The sequence below is a fragment of the Marmota flaviventris genome, chromosome 17 (assembly GCF_047511675.1).
Source record: "Marmota flaviventris isolate mMarFla1 chromosome 17, mMarFla1.hap1, whole genome shotgun sequence".
NCBI classification, from domain to species: domain Eukaryota; kingdom Metazoa; phylum Chordata; class Mammalia; order Rodentia; family Sciuridae; genus Marmota; species Marmota flaviventris.
The window spans coordinates 7,746,357-7,763,248 of record NC_092514.1 but is presented as its reverse complement, the minus strand read 5'-3'; the positions used below and the strand labels follow the sequence as shown (position 1 = coordinate 7,763,248).

The following is a 16,892-nucleotide window of genomic DNA, read 5'->3' as shown; positions in this document are numbered from 1 at the left end:
ATTCATTTTGTCTAATAAAAGCATATTTGATGTGATTTTATTTAAGTTTATTACTAAAGCATGAAAACATTTTATATTATATTTTGGGGATCTTTGCATTTCTTTCTATCTAATTGATTAAAGTAAGTACCTGAAGTTAAGCCTCTCCTCCAGGCTTAGGTGAGAGTGAGAGTTCTTTTTTCTATGGTTATCTGTTGTGAAACCTTGAAAGGAATAAGAATCTCAGAATTCATTGGTATGTGATTGTTCTTCTTTAATAAAATAATCCAGATTGCATTGATGTGCTAGAAGATAATCTTTTTCCCACATATTCAATACATATAGTTTTACTGATGTCCTGCAGACATTGAATTCAATACTCTGTTACAGATGAAGTACTGCAAAAAAGCTAGCCAAATCTCATTTTAAAACACAAGGCAAACTGGAGTGAACATAGATGATTCTTGCAGAACAAAGCAAAGAAAATCATTTCAACTTGTAAGAGCTCAGACACATTTATGCTTGCTTTAGGTTGATAATTTTAGTTGGGAATTTAAATTGCTGAATTTGTGTCAAATAAATGGAATATTATTATTTTTTTCTGTCTGTACTATGAAAACTCCAACCCCATCTGGCTTTGTTGGTACCGTGCAAATACAATGATGTTATATTTAAAAAAAAACTTGAATTAGTAAATCAAAGTATCAGGTAGAGTCCAGTCAGAAAAAAAATAAAAGATTTGTTGAATAATAGAATAGAACAGAAGAGTATTGAGGAGTGAAAACATGGAAAATGTGACAGCAGACATCCAGTGGCAACCAGTGTAAGCAATAACAGGAAGCTGTTGCCACCTCTAGGGGGAGGTGAGTTGTCCTGGGCCTGCATCCAAGGCTTCTGATGGAAATGAGAGCTGCAGATATGACTTGGCTACTTCCAAACTTGCTTCCTGGAGCAGAGAAGAAGATGCGTGTTTCTCTCATCCTTCATCCTCAGTTGGCCCCAGTGCATTCCATTGCCTACCAAAAGAGTGGGAAAGAGTTGGTTAAGAGGGAACCAGTCTGTGAGCAATCAGGCAAAACTCAGTCCAGTGGCAATATAAGGAAATAAATTATACTATAATATTGACTTTCTGAAACTTTAATATGGGTTCAGATATTCCCCGAGGCGTGTTATTTGTAAGATCCCAAAATTAATGCCCCATAATTACCAAGCCCCTGGTTACTACATTTTCTTTAACTGCTGTTGCTATACATAAATAACATAATTAAATTAGAAAATGTGATTATGTTTATTATGAATCAATTCTGTATTTAACTTGAAAGTAAAATTAAACGTCACTCAAAAGTCCAGGTAAACTAATTGAGGAAAAAAAATCAATTTGTATGTATGTATAAAGTGTGTGTAGTTGGTTTGAGGCATTCTTACATTAGAATGCCCTAGAGTTTTGTTGATAATTATAATACTCATGCCCTCTAATAACAATAGGCAACAATAACTAGTAGATTATTTTTCAAGATATTTTCTTCTGGCACTTTCTGAAAAGGCTAAGAAAAAACAAAGCTCCCAAATAACCACAAATATTAGTAGGGAGTAAAATCTATCATAGGCCAATTATTTAATTGGCTCGTTTTCTCAAAGTTGGTGTCAGTTTACACTTTCTATACTGTTTTATTTGTGTTCTTCCTCACCTAAGGAAACCATTAAAGTCTAATTTGATGGGCTAGGTGATTTTTATCTCTCATTCATTAGTGAGACAAGATTTAGAAAATCATTAAACCTCTCCAAATATTTCTTAAACATTTAAATATGGGAAAGGATGTAGTAATCAAAATTATTTACCAGGAATCCCAGTTCCCCCTAGGAATGTATCATAGAAGATCATTCAACTCTCCAAAACCATGTGCAGATATTTACTAAAAGCTTGGATATAGTGATGAATATCAAGTAAAAAACCAAAGACACAAAGACATGATCAATCCACCACAATAACTGACAAACTCATCTTCGTTAAAATATGAATCTACTGTTCTGTAAAGTTAATGTCAACAGAATGAGAATACAAGTCAGAAACTGGGACAAAATATCGGCAAAGCACACATCTAATGAAGGACTGTATTCCAAATACACAACGAACTCTTAAAACTCCTCAATAAGATATCAATTTAATGAGGAAAAGAACCAAAGACCTGAAAGAATATTTCACCAAACAAGATACACAGATGCTCCACATCATGAGTCATCAAGAAATTGCAAATTCAAATCTCAGAGCCTACTACACATTCATCAAAATGTCAAAATATATAGAACCCCAACAAGAGGGATGCTGATGAGGACCTGAGACAACAAGAACTTGTGTTCATTGCCTGTGGAACACACAAAGTCAGAGCCACTTTGGAGGACTGGCAGTTTCTTACAAAATGAAACACACCTTCACTATTCAACCCAGCAAGCACACTCCTTAGTATTTACTCAAGAGTGTTTTAACCACATCGCCACACAAATACCTGCACTTCTTTCATAATTGCCAAGATTTGGAAGAAACAGATGTCCTTCCATATGTAAATGGATAGAAAATGAGGTTCATCTAGACTACAAGATATCATAGACATCATTCAGCACTACAAAAGAATGAGCTATCAAGCCAGGAAAAGACATGAAAACCTTAGGAGCATATTATTAGGTGAAAGACAACCTGAGAATGTAGTGTACTGTATGATTCCAAACATGCGACATTTCATAAAAGACAAAGCTATGAGACAGTAAAAATGATTAGTGGTGGTCTGAGACTTTGAGTAGAAGACAAATGAAGACACAGAACACAGATTTTTAGGGCAGTAAAAATATATAACATTAAAATAGTTGATAAATGTCATTACACGCTAATAGAACCTAGAACATAAAGAATGAACCATAATGTAAATTGGAGTCTGGGTGATCTTGAATTTTCAATGCACATTCATTGGTTGTAACAAATGTATCACTCTGGCAGGGGATATTGCTAATAAGAGAGCTTACACATGTGTGAAGCAAGGGATACATAGGAAACAGCTGTACCTTTCTTTTTTGCTTTGAACATAAAATGGCTCTAAGAAAATGTCTTAGTAGAATGAATTAGACATAACATTCCTATGTTTATATATAAATATATGACTAGGGTAAATTGACATCATATTCAACAAGAATGGGATCCTAAATAGAATAAGTTATACTCCATGTATGTATAATATAATATATGCTACTATCATGTAGATCCAAAAAGAATACATAACCACACATACACATGCATACTGATTTATTAATTCAAGTAAATCAGACTAGGTTAGCACATCATAGTACATCAGAATATTTCTCCATAAGGCAGGAAACTTTGTTCCAATAATTTACATTAAAGTATTACTAGGTATGGTGGTGCATGCCTATAATCCTAGCTTCTTGGGAGGCTAAGACAGGAAGATTGCAAGCTCAAAGACAACTTTAGCAATTTAGTGATACTCTAAACAACTTTGTGAGACCCTGTCTCAAAATAAAAAATAAAAAGGGCTGGGAATGTGGCTTAACAGTTAAATCCCCCTGGGTTCAATCCCCAGTACTGATAAATAAATAATTTGGCATGTCTTCCTTCTGAATATTATCTTTAATTCTTCATTGACATTCATAATTCCTTATCAGAGTTCTATGAATGTTTAATGTTTTGTCTATGTCCTATTACTGCCTTTGGGTTTCTATTTTTATTCAAACAAAATTATTAGTTTAATTTCACTTGTAATGTGGGAATTTGGTGTTTGAATAAATAATTAGTCATGGAAAAGCTGATATTTTAAAAAATGCACTTTATGAACCTACTTATGTATGTTATACCCTTCTTATTCTGAAGGACTGATGGATGAATTGTATACTATCATAAAATAATTCTATTCCCCTTCCAAAATTTTCTAAAATCTTTGCATATCAAGTAAGCTCCCTGAAAATGGAAAAAAAAAATAGGTAGCTTTGGAAAAGACTTATTTGGAGAAAAAGAAGATGCTCATAGTCCATATTAGAGATTTGGCAGGGCAGTAAATTAACATTAAGAATAATATATACTTTCTAATAGAGCATCTTTGCACAAAGGAGCAGAATAGACACTGCTTATGACTGCTAATGGTCCTTCATATGTACTCATTCCAATACTTTACGAGTCCAGTTTTAACCATTATTTTTATTATTGTTACCTGCTTTAGTTAGCTTTTTCACTCCTGTTACTAAAGGACCCAACCAGAACAACTGTAGAGGAGGAAAGATTTATTTAGGCGGCCACAGTGTCAGAGGTCTTAGTCCATAGAGGGCCTACTCCATTCCTCCGGGTTGAGGTTAGGCAGGATGTCATAGCAGAAGAGTGTGGTATAGGGAAGTGGTTCACATGACGATCAGATAGGAGAGAGAGAGAGAGAGAGAGAGAGAGAGAGAGCGAGCCCACTAGCCAGATACAAAGATATACCCTAAAGCCACTGTCCAATTCCCACCTCCTCCAACCACACCTCACCAATTCAGCTACCACTCATTAATCCTTATCAGGGGATTAAATCACTGATTGGGTTAAGACTCTTAGAGCCCGATCATTTCTCCTCTGAACCTTCTAGCATTTTCTCACATAGGAGCTTTTGGGGGACACTTCACATCCAAACCATAACATTACCCAACACAACCTTGTTAAAAGGTGTAATAAGCAAAGTGTGGGGGGCTGGGGTTGTGGCTTAGCACTACAGCGTTCACCTAACACGTGCAAGGTGTTGGGCTCCATCCTCAGCACCACATAAAAATAAATAAATATAATAAAGGTATTGTGTCCAACTACAACTAAGAAAACAAAACTAAACAAAGAGGAGCTTTAGAATACCTTCACTCCTAAGGAAATGTCTGCCAAAGGTCACCTCTGCCACATGAGTCACAATGAAGGAAGTTCTTATTCAATCCTTGCAATTCTTTCTTTGTTCTTTGGCCAGATGTTTTTCTCACCCTCACTTTTTTCTTAGTTTGATCTTAGAGTGCAGGTAGATGAAGGACACAGGGTTGATGATACTCTAGCAATCGATGCTTTCACTTTTTTTGGTCTATGGGATTCACAAAAGGACAAATGGAGCTAAAATTTCCCTAAACTTAACTAAGAATGTTTTAAAATGTCTTATTTACCTAACTGGGAACCCTAAGAGAGTATTTGAAATAGAAACAAAGTGTTTTCATGGTATAAAAGGACTGTGAACAATTTTGGATCCAAAGTGAAAACTAAATTTTAGGGCGCTTTGAGGAGATTTTACTTTTGATTTATTCTGACTGAATATGAAGAAAATCCTCACAAAGGAGGGTGAAATTTAAGCTAGCCTTGGAAGATGAGCAAGACTTTGACAAATGAAAATGTGTGGAAGAGCCTACTAGATATTCTGATATTAAAAAAATGTGACAGTGCAACACTTTTGGCAGCTCTTTTTTTTATTAATGTCCTTTTCCTCCTGAGCTCCAGGGAGACATTTAGCAATTAATCTTCTGGTGCTGCAATGACATAGGCACATGTGATTAGAATTGTGAATAGCTCTGTGAGAAGATAAAAGAAAAAACAGACAGAAGTGACAAGTCTAAGATCATAAAAGCAGCTGCTCACCAGAGATTAGATTGACCAAACTGTAGACTTCATTGTGGAGCCTTCAGTCACTGGACACCACCGGAATTCTTCCATTTGCTGCCCTGGTGGCATCTCAGGAGCAAAAAGAGCTGCAGAAGCTGCACCCTTTACTAACTAGACTCCATTCTGGAAATGCACTTTATCAAAGGAAGACAAATTAATTACTTCAATATTCAACTGAGAAAGAGATGGCTTTCACTTCCTTTCTAATGAATTCATTCATGTTTCTTCAAATTTGCATCAAGATTGATTATTTTATCATCTTCAACAATTTCATTTTGCTCTTCCTACTATGAATCCCATCCAGGAATTTACATTTATGACAATATTCCAATTTTGATTTTGCCATATTTTTGTTGGTATCATTGCATATTCAAAACATACTTATACAATCTAAATCTATTTTTTTTTCAGTGAAAATGCATGCCTTCGGTATAGCATATTTCTCCTTGGTTTTAGTATTTAGGAAATGTGCATGTTAATAATTATGAAAGCTCCAAAGTTTTGTGTTTTTGTTGTTGTTTGTTTGTTTGTTTTTTTTTTTTTTTGAGGCATGAGCAGAGCTTTATTTAGAGAAGCAGGAAAGCAAGGATTACTTACAATAAAGGGAAGAGGGAGTATGGATAATATCAGTATGAGAAGGCTAAAGAGTATTCTTGAGGAAAAGTGTTAAGTCCAGCTCAAATTATTATACCACTAATTGAAGCATTAAACCATATATAAACAAGTGTGTGTTCTCTATTCAGTTTTGCTAAGGGACCAAAATTCTGTACATACTCACGAAATAAGAATTTGAAAGAGGTGTGGTATGATGAGTGTTTGAGTCAGGATGAACACCCATGTTCAGACTGCATGGTCACTGTAGATAACAGTGGGTATTTGTAACAATTTGGAAAGGAAACTGGACTGCTCTCTGAGTTAGAAAAATAATTCTTAACATCATTCTTATCTCCAAGAAAGCTTATTTGAAGTGTAGGTAAAGAATCTAAACTGACTAAACAACAGGAAACACGAACCAGCTACAGACTGTGATTGGCATATACTAATAATAAGAGAGTATGAAAATCGGGCCATGACAAAGACAGCAGAAGTTCCAGAGGAAGAAAGCTCTACAGAGTCATACACTTATAAGCATATTGCAGCCCAAAGTTGCAAATTTGTTGGCTTCAAGGATCAGCAATTGCATGAATTGTTAGAGCTTCCATAAAAAATAATAATAATAAAGTTGAGAGAAGAAACACCGGAAAAAGGAGAAAGCAACATAGACAAATTCTCAAAATATTCATTCTAGTATCTGATAAAATTGCCTGATGTCTAAACTCAATTTTTCCAAAGAAGATCAGAGGTAAAACAACAAATATTAGACTAAAAATTATAATTAAAAAGATTTAAGCAACTTTCTAGAAATTAGAAAAATATTCTGGGATTTAATCCTGCCCAGTAAGAGGGGCTTCATAAATTTTCAATTGAATGCCTAGAAGAGGCAGAACATAGGTATATGGGCCACAAGTGAACCCAAGGTATATGCCTAAGATAAAACTTCAAAAGGAAAGAGACTTACTTTGAAAAATCCGAAACCAAAAATTTCACAAAATGTACAATAATTGCTGGTAGTTTAATTGCCCTCCAAGGCAAAACCCAAGATAAACTTCAGAGCAACATAATAAAAAACAGTTTATAATGTATCATCCACAATTTCCACTATGCACTAAAATATTAAAAATAAAGTACATATGGAGAAATAAAAAACATAAAAATGTGACCCTCAGTCAAATTAAAACCACAAAATACATGTTTTATTACTGCAATGCAACCTCTCTAGATATCAAAAATTATATATAGATAACTCATGGTTAAAGCTATAGTAATGAATACAGTGTGGTACTGGATACATATATGGACAAATGGTAAAGAATAGATATCTTAGATCCTGGTGTACAGGTTTGTGGAGACTTGATTCAGGACACAAAAATGGAAACAAACACAGAAAGGTCCTATTTTCCAAAATTGGTTCTATATCAGTAAAATTTTATATGGGAAAATGAATTTCAATGCCAAACATATGATATACAAAAATTGCTTAGTACAAAATTAAATAATTTTTTAATGTAAAAGACAAAACTGTAAATCTTATAGAAGGAAAAACAGCATGCTTTTGACTATGTGAATAGGCTGAGATATTAGTGCAATATTTTTCCTAAATTTTAGTCAAAAATGAAAGACCATGTTAATATTATCTATTACATTTAATTTTTAAGATTTTCTCAAAGTTTGTGGAAAGTTCACCAGAAGACAAAATTAATAAGGAAAGAATTGTGAGCAATAGAATCAGAACAGCCATTTGCAACATGCTAAGTACCTAAATAATTCATACCTAAAATATAGTTTAACTTTGCATAAACTAATAAATAAAAAATAAGAGCAACCTAATATAATAGTGGAAAGACAATTAACCAATAGAGATAATGCAAAATTATGAGTACATTTATCCAGAAGTAATTCTTTACAATAAAGAAAAGCATATGAATGTCACAATGGGATACTGATGCAAATACAGTGGCATGGCTAAAATGGTATAGACAAAACCAAGTCTTTATTTGAATGTTGCATAAGAACTCAGGGACTCTGCACATAGGAGAGCAAATAGATTCAGCTATGTGAGAAAAAGCCCTATTGTCAAAAGTTAGTAAATCCAACACATGTATATCCCAAGTCGCAGCGCTTCTATGTACATATTCAATGAAAAATCATATTTATGCTCAAGGAGTTCTAATTGTAGCTGCCAAAATTAGAAGCAATTATTACTTTTTAACAATTTTATCTAGTTATATGAACACTTTTATAGGTTGACTATGATGTGGAATATTTACTTAACAGAGCATCAATCTATAAGGAGGATAAGCAAATGCTTTCTGCATGTGGTAACATAAATAAAATTCATTAAAAATCTTAAGAAACAAAATCTAGAAACTGAAGAACGTGCTCTGTACAATTCACATATAAGAATTTGGAAAAGTAGCAAAAGTAAAAAACAGAATGAGAGATTAGGGTAGAGCTCTTTGTGGAGCAGTAGCCAATGCACAGAAATAATAAGAAGCTTCTAGTACATTCTATGTTCTACTTCTTTGGTTATTGTTGTCCTTTGATATTTACTTTTTAAATTTTTTAATTTATATATGACAGCGGAATACATTACTCTTCTTATTACACATATAGAGCACAATTTTTCATATCTCTGGTTGTATACAATGTATATTCACACCAATTTGTGTCTTCATACCTGTACTTTGGATAATAATGATCATCACATTCCACCATTTTTAATAACCCCAGGCCCCTTCCTTTCCCTCTAGCCCCTCTGCCCTATCTAGAGTTTGTTTATTCCTTTCATGCTCCCTCTCTCAGTCCCACTATGAATAAGCTTACTTATATCAAAGAAAACATTTGGCATTTGGTATTTTGGGATTGGCTAACATCACTTAGCATTGTCTTCTCTAACTCCATCCATTTGCCTGCAAACTCTATGATTTTATTCTCTTTTATTGCTGAGTAATATTCCATTGTGTATATAACCCACATTTATTTTTATCCATTCATCTATTGAAGGGCATCTAGGTTGGTTCCACAGTTTATCTATTGTGAGTTGTGCTGCTATAAACATCAATGTGGCTGTGTCTCTCTGGTATGCTGTTTTTAAGTCCTTGGGTATAGACTGAGAAGAGAGAGACGTGGGTCAAATATTTTCACATGTGGAAAAGTATGCTTATTTTTGCTTCACTGTGTTTGTATAGCATGCTTCAAATTTTTAAATTTGATCTTATCAAGAATCTGTAAGAACATATGTCTACATGTTTGTACACCTCAGTGACTTGAATTTAATTGTTAGAGAAGAAAATAACAACAATATAAAGACATCTGATAATTTTGAAAGACTGGATTAATTCATATCCCAGGTGCAGCCTGTTTTTGTGCACAACACCCTTGGATTGATGAATATTTCAGGTCTCTGCAACCTTGGGAAGCTGGATCACAACTGAAACCCAGAACCCTAAGAAAACTGCTTTCATCACTATGATCAAGGCAATGAAGATATTCATGTGAGGTAAACTTGCCCAAGCTGCCTACCTGCCCACACAATCTCATGATGACCCTCCTAGCCCGAGTTTCACCTTGATGTCTGAAAATGATTTAGCATAACCATGTAGAAGAAAATGAGTGATTTGGTCTCTGAGGCTAGAAGAAAGTCAGGCAAAGAGGGTGAGTCCAAGGTTATTATATTTGATTTTCAACAAGCAACTATGAGAGCAAAAGACTGGGATGAGTTGGCCCTAAAAATCAAGACATGACAAATTGTGAGTCAGTGAAATTTCCTAAGTGTGTGATGGAATGGCTTTTGAAGACTCTTTTCTGGAAAGATTTAAATAAAATTTAATATTAGTTTCAGGAATTTTATTAAAAAGTATATAAATGCCATCTTCTTATTTTTAGTTTTCTAACCTATAAATTTTTTTCTTGGAATATGAAAATGAAGCTGAAATATTCACTATGTGTACTGTTACATTTCTGTAAAGCTATTTTGTCTATACTTTGACAATAAGTAGATATATATGTATATACATATATATTACATACGTAATATGTGTACATTCATACAAATACATATTTCTGACAGTGAACTACCTGAATATTCCCATTTGTACCAACTCTTAAAATGAATTCATAAATAATAAACTAGCACTTCTTCAGTTTAATGAGTATTCATAGGATCCCATGGCAAATTATGGCCTTCTGTTACATTCAATTCTAACATTTGCATTTAAATACAATATTTTGCATTTAATATCTTCTCTTTGCTGTAACAAAAAAATAAGGCCACATTGAAATCTTGGAAAATATAATTGTAAAAACTAAACAAAAAGTACATGTTTTCTCTGTAAAAACTATTAACAAGCTTTAGACAAAACTAATGCCAATTTTTTTTTTCAAACAAAGAATGGAAATTTGTATTGGATAATTTCCTTTCTTGTTTTGAAAATGTGCCCTAAAATGTTGTTTTATTATTAATTCAAAGAAAGTTGGACATTGTTAAATTGGGGAAAATATTTTTGATCTGTGCCTTAGTATCTGTACTTTAGCTCCATAAAGATTTATACCATATTTTAACATATTTTGCATTTTGATTAATGATATAATGGTTGCTAGAATTTAATGCATTTAGCTACAATTTGATAAGCTAAGGAAAATGAAATAATAGAATGATAACATTGCACTTGTAAAGTCAATCAAAAAAGCACGCAATTTTATACATTAATATTGTAGTTAATGATTTATAAACATTTTTTCAACAAGATATTTTAACAGCTAAATTTATAGCATAAAACCTCAGCCAAATTATTTCTACACCTCATCAATTAATTTAATAAATTGAAGATATTTCACAATAAAAGAGAAGTTAAGGGTTGTCTCTATATATAATTCCACAATATACCTCAGGGCAGTACCTATGAAATCTGATGATTTTCATTCCTCAAACATGGGCTTGTACAGTAAGATGTTGAGTCAAACCAAATCACAGAAGGAGGATTCAGCAATTACTTTTAGCAAAATTAACTGCCATATCAAAAAAGCAACTGATTCTTTTAAGAAAGAGTTTTAACCAAATGTTTGGGACAAAAATTCTAACTTCTTTCTGGATTTTCCTGCCAAGCCTAACAAAAGAAGTCCAGGCTATTGAATGCTTCGATACAGTGACCTGTTGATGAACACAGAAAGACAATCTACCTTCTGCCCCCAAGAGTATCCTGAACCTCTTTCACCTTAGGGTCTCTGGCACCTTGGTAGAGTCCTTTCTGCAAGAAATTTCCATCATGACTTAATAAATGTGATGGAGTTAAACTAAAAAGCCTCTTAACAGCAAAGGAAACAATCAATAAAGTGAAGAGGGAGTCTACAAAATGGGAGAAAGTCTTTGTCACCTGTACCTCAGATATAGCATTGATTTCCAGGATATATAAAAACGCAGAAAATTTAACACCAAAAAAAAAAATTCAATAAATGGGCCAAGGAACTGAACAGGTACTTCCCCCAATAAGAAATATGATTGGTCAACAAAATATGAAAGCATATTCAACATCTCTAGCAATTAGAGAAATGCAAATCATTTATCAAGAATGCAAGCAACAATCGATGTTGGTGAGGACGTAGGAAAAAATGTTCATTCATGCATTGCTGGCGGGACTGCAAATTGGTGCAACCACTCTGGAAAGTAGTATGACGATTCCTCAGAAAAGTTTGAATGAAACCACAATTTGACTCAGTTATCCCACTCATCAGTTTATACCCAAACAACTTTAAATCATCATTATTATGGTGATGCAGTCACATCAATGTTTATAGCAGCTCAAATCACAAGAGATAAACTAAGGAAACAACCTAGATGCCCTTCAACATGCAAATGGAATGGAATATTAATCAGCCACAAAAAAGTAATAATACAATGATGACATTTGCAAGTAAATGGGTGGAACTGGAGAATATCATCCTAAGTGAGATAAGCCAGTCCCAAAAAAATCGAAGTCTTTTTTCTGATATGTCAATGCTAATTTCACAATAAGAGGAGTTGTGTTAGGGAAGACTAAAAGTACTTTGGATTAGACAAAAGGAAATGAAGGGAAGGGAAGGGGAATGGGAATAGGAAAGGTAGTAGTATGAAATAGACATCACTATCCTATGTGCAAACATGAGTTCACAACCAATGTGATTCTACATCATATACAACCAGAAGAATGGGAAATTATACTCCATATATGTAAAATTTATCAAAATATATTCTACTATCATGTATAATTAACTATAATAAATTAAAACATGAAAAAAGGGTTGAAACGGTAGCTACCGTGTCATAGTTAAAAGACATCAATTGTTATTGGACAAAGAGTGAGGGTTTTAGCTATGGACTGTGTGTCAATCCCCCCCACTCCCAGCCCCCCATGGAGAAAGGCATTTGATTATCCTGTTTTCACTTTCAAAAGTCAACAGCCTTCAGTAGGATGAGCACTCAAAAACTGTACTTCTCTGGACGCAAAGAAAGTGACACCTTTTTGATTATGCCAGTTTGAAAGGAATGAATAACTTTAAAAGAAAGAAATGCTCTTTAATTGTAAAACAGGCTTTGAAAAGTGCAATGGAATGTTTCAGGTTTTATAAAAAACTTCAGCTACCCCGGGAACCTGAAAGGTAAGGAACAATATTTAGAGAGCAAAGGAAGATATGTGAGGTGAATTTATCTAGCTTTAAATTATATCTGGGATTAATGAAATGGATTAAACAATAGCGGGACATATTTTACTTAATCTTTTTTTTTGGGGGGGTGTTGTTTGTCTTTCGTTCATGCATGTATGATACTAAGTAAATTTTCAAAATTTTACTTGGCTCTTTGTAACATATTTTCTGTGGTTAAATAAATAGTAGACTTTCTAGAACCAATCTACATTACATCAATTTTCTGTGTTCTTGATTCCTACTGAAGGATCACTGAATGAAATTTTGGAAAATGTGGCATTTGTCAGTTGGGGAAGACCTATTTAGTGGTTTATAGTACTTCTACTGTGATCCCTAGTTGCAAGAGGTCAACTTAAAAAAACATTGTTGAAATTCCCAGCACCTCAGTTCTAACCAATGCCTCCCTGTCACCTGTGGATGTCCAATTATTTAATAGTCATATGCATATTGCTTATCATAAACCAAGCAGGTTCAAAACACTTTATGTGTTATTAATCAATAAAAAAATCCTTGGAGGAACATACTAATGCAGAATCCGTTACAAATATTAACAAACTGAGGCTCAAAGACATACCCAGACACATTAGTGTAGATCATAAATAAGAAAGCCAGTGTTCAAATTGTTTCAAAGTGATAATAATACAACAGAAAAATCTCAGGTAAACATAGTTTTAAATATCAAATACTATTTGTATAGTCCAGCAGAAATTGGAAAAATCTTAACATTCTTCATTTACAGGCCTAATATATTTTATAACATATGATTATATTTTAATATCATGTTTCATGATAAGAAGAAGATCCCATGAAAGCTACTAAAATGTAAATAAATAATTGGAAATAAGGTCATCTAATAAATACGTAGAATTTAAACATGCTGTGCCCTATTGTTATAAACATTATTCTTTTGATTTATTTATAGGTATTCATTCTAAAACACAAAGAAATTTAGGTTTATAAAAGGGTTGCAAAATGTATTTAAGCAGAGCCAATTTAGCCATCTTCCAGGTATTTTTGATGTGTAAAGATTGTGATATGGGCTCTTTTGTCAGGGGAGTTATATCTTCTTTGGGACGATATGGAACCCTGAATGACTAAAAGACAAGGAAACAGTGTATAGATAATTTTTTAGGTCTACCTTCAGACCATCCTCCGGGCTTCTATGTGTACTACATATGTAGTTCTACCCTAATCACTGTTCTGAGAACAGAGGTATGGATTCCACACTGCTAGGAAGATTTACAGGGTCTGGGGATGTAGTTCTCTGCTAAAGCACTTGCTCTGTGTTCACAAAGCCCCGGGTTGGATTCTGCATACCACATAACAACCGCAACAACAACCACAACAACAACAGCAAAAACAACAAAAGCAATAACAAGAAATCTAGCCTGGGAATAAAAAAGACATTTCTAGCTGGTCTTTATCTGCTTTAGAGATTGCAACTGGCATAAAATGACTTCACAAATATGTAAGAGATACAATGTGTGTGGAGACAGGCCATCTCAGAGAAGAGATCAACATGGACAAGCATTCAAGGTTTCTAGAATACATCATCCATTTAATATAAAAATGACAGGAGAATTCAAATAAAACAGCATCCTTGGGCTGGGGATGTGGCTCAGATGGTAACACGCTTGCCTGGCATATGCGGGGTGATGGGTTTGATCCTCAGCACTACATTAAAAAAAATAAAATAAAGGTGTTGTGTCCACCAAAAACTGAAAAATAAAATATTAAAAAATTTTTTCTCTCTCTTTCTCTATCTCTCTGTCTCTCTTTTCTCTCTCTTTCTCTCTTAAAAAAAGAGCATCCTCTTTCTTTTTGTTAAGACCTAAATACAGGAATATGAAAGCCTTGGTTACAATGACCAGTGTGTTGGGAGGTAAGACAGGAGAGCCAAGTCAGTGATGCTAGAGCTCCCGGGAATATAGACAATGATCAAGAGCTATTTGTTGGCTAAATAAATTCATGAAGGACTTCAATGTCAAATGGGGAGATTCAAAAGCATTATCTGAAGTTAATTATAGAAAGAGATACAATTTATTTCAGATACTTTCTAATAAAGTATCATATTTTTATTTTTCATGATGCCAAAAAAAACCTTTCAGGATAAATAAATATTTTCATAGGTTACAAATTAGAAAATTCAGATGTACAGCAGGGACGTGGGATGTCTGAGGCTGCAGTTCAATTTCTGGCATGGAAAGCAAGCAAGAGAAAGAGAGAGAGGGAGGGAGAGAGGGAGAAAGACAAAGGAAAGAAAGGGGAAAAGAAAGGAAGATAAAGAGAAAAAGAAAAAGAGAGAAAGAAAGGAAAGAAAGAGGGAAGGATGGGGGTAGATAAAGAGAATTATGGTTTGGATCTAAGATGTTAATCCCCGCAATGTTCCTGTGTTAGTGCAGGAATATTTGGAGGTGAAATCATTAGATTATATGGGCTGTAACCTAATTGGTCCATCGTAGTTTGAATGGACTCACTGGATGGTAACTGCAGGCGGATGGTAACTGTGACTGCAGGAGGTGGGTCCTTGGGACATGCCCTGGGAGGCTGCATCTTCCCAGTGGTCCTTTTCCCTCTCTCCCTCTGCTTCCTGACTTCGTGTGCACAGATTCTCCACCACCTCCTTCCATTCTGATGTTCCCCTCACCTTGGGATCAGAGCAGTTTAGCCCATTGACCATGGACCGAACCTCTGAACCATGAGCCAAAATAACCTGTTTTCTCTAAATCGTTCCCAGGTATCTTGATCACAGCAACAAAAATCCAACTGACACAAAAAGAAAATAAAGGGACATACCTGATGTCATGCATGCCATTCCCACCATTGGTGCTGTACACTCACATCAAGAGGAGCCCTGGAGGTGCCAAGACATCATGCAAAGCAAGGTTAATACTTCAAGAGCCCATGTATTAAATGATTTTTGGTAAATTTTGTGTTCTAATTGAGATTCCTCATCTTCACTTAAAATATGTATTTTTTCCTCTGAATTTTTTTTCTGCTGTTTTCTAGAGGAGAAATAGCTTGCTCTTTCAACAAAGGCTTCACTAAGTTTTTAAATATTTGAAACAAATACTATCTGATTTTTTTAATTACACTAGAGTCCAAGTCCCTATATATAACTATGTCAATGTTCTTGAAAGTGAAAAACTTATTTTTTTCCTAAAAAAATCAGATAGTTGGTTTTAATCCTGCACTAAACTGCAAAGCATAATTATCTTGATGAATGGTTTTTCTCAGAAGCCTGGTAATAACTCAGGGGTGAGAATGGCTAATGAGTAAACCACATTAACCTACATTGAACATTTCTATTAAGAAATGAGATTGTGATTTCAATTGGGATTACAGTCATCAGGTCTGAACGTCCTTAAATCATTATCAACATAACCCCCATGCATAGCCTCTGTGGTAGCACAATAACAGCAATCGCAAGGCTATAATGTGACAGTGGTCTTTAAGGTCTCACCACCCTCTCCCTCAATTTCATCAGTGTTGCAAAATGAGAATTTTAGACTACCTGTATTTGACTCTTTCTCCTCAGTTTGCAATTATTCTTGTTTAAGCCACCCAGTCTGTTATTTTGTTACACTAGACCCAGCTGATGAAGGCACTTCCTGTTACTCTACATGCAGCTATTGTTTAGCTTGAAAAACTTAGGCAGTAACTTTTTTTTTGTATTTGGTGACAATTTGTGAATACGATTCAGTTTGAACAAGTTTCTGGGAGCCAAGGTTAAGATGAATTAGAACCCAATGTACAAGATTTTTTTTTATGTGTGTGTGTGTGTGTGTGTGTGTGTGTTATGTATATCAGTGCTAGTTGAGAGAGGTCTCTGTAGTATTTAGATGCTATTTTAATCTGAATAATCTGAATATCTAAGTAGGCCACTGGACCCTGCCAGCTGAAGCCAAAACTTTAGGCAGTAGCAGAGTAGAATAAAATAAAATTCATCTTATTTACCTAGTGAAGCTTTTAAATG

General features: G+C 34.3%; 1 long non-coding RNA gene across 1 annotated transcript; it reads right to left on the bottom strand.

Annotated features, from left to right (window-relative positions):
- Positions 1 to 780: 780 nt before the first annotated feature.
- Positions 781 to 16,514, bottom strand: LOC139702445 (uncharacterized). The gene is made up of 3 exons (XR_011705062.1): positions 16,431 to 16,514; positions 15,713 to 15,770; positions 781 to 995 (listed from the first exon to the last, which is right to left on the bottom strand). It is a non-coding gene; the product is annotated as an uncharacterized lncRNA (long non-coding RNA).
- Positions 16,515 to 16,892: the final 378 nt, after the last annotated feature.